The sequence below is a fragment of the Syngnathus leptorhynchus genome, unplaced genomic scaffold (genome assembly GCF_054491065.1).
Source record: "Syngnathus leptorhynchus isolate UIUO unplaced genomic scaffold, UIUO_Slep HiC_scaffold_891, whole genome shotgun sequence".
Taxonomy (NCBI): Eukaryota; Metazoa; Chordata; class Actinopteri; order Syngnathiformes; family Syngnathidae; genus Syngnathus; species Syngnathus leptorhynchus.
In genome coordinates this window covers 9,134-10,000 of record NW_028232714.1, presented here as the reverse complement: position 1 = coordinate 10,000, position 867 = coordinate 9,134, and positions in this window count along the sequence as shown.

Genomic DNA, 867 nt, shown 5'->3' with positions numbered 1-867 from the left:
GGCTGCGCGGCGGGTGAGTGACAGAGCTTATCCGAGCGGCTGGAACTCTGCGCCGGCGTGGTCGAGCGTGAGGCCTCGGCCCTTTGGCTGCCTGGTACCTAAAACACTTCCATTGATCCAGCCACGGAGGGTGCTGGCTGGTGGCTCCATACCTCCATAGCTCCATACCTCCAGAGCTCCAGAGCTCCATAGCACCAGAGCTCCATAGCTCCATAGCACCAGAGCTCCATAGCACCAGAGCTCCATAGCTCCATAGCACCAGAGCTCCATAGCTCCATAGCACCAGAGCTCCATAGCACCAGAGCTCCATAGCTCCATAGCACCAGAGCTCCATAGCTCCATAGCACCAGAGCTCCATAGCTCCATAGCACCAGAGCTCCATAGCACCAGAGCTCCATAGCTCCATAGCACCAGAGCTCCATACCTCCATACCTCCAGAGCTCCATAGCTCCATAGCACCAGAGCTCCATAGCTCCATAGCACCAGAGCTCCATAGCTCCATAGCACCAGAGCTCCATAGCTCCATAGCACCAGCTCCATAGCTCCATAGCACCAGAGCTCCATAGCTCCATAGCACCAGAGCTCCATAGCTCCATAGCTCCAGAGCTCCATAGCTCCAGCCTGGGTGGCTGGTGGCTCCATAGCTCCATACTTCCATAGCTCCAGTCAGAGAGTTGGCGAAAATTGCACTAAGTGCGAAAGCCCATTCATTTACAACGGCGTGTCCGCCAGGCGGCGACATTTCCCCGTTACCGGTGGCTGCGCGGCGGGTGAGTGACAGAGCTTATCCGAGCGGCTGGAACTCTGCGCCGGCGTGGTCGAGCGTGAGGCCCCGGCCCTTTGGCTGCCTGGTACCTAAAACACTTC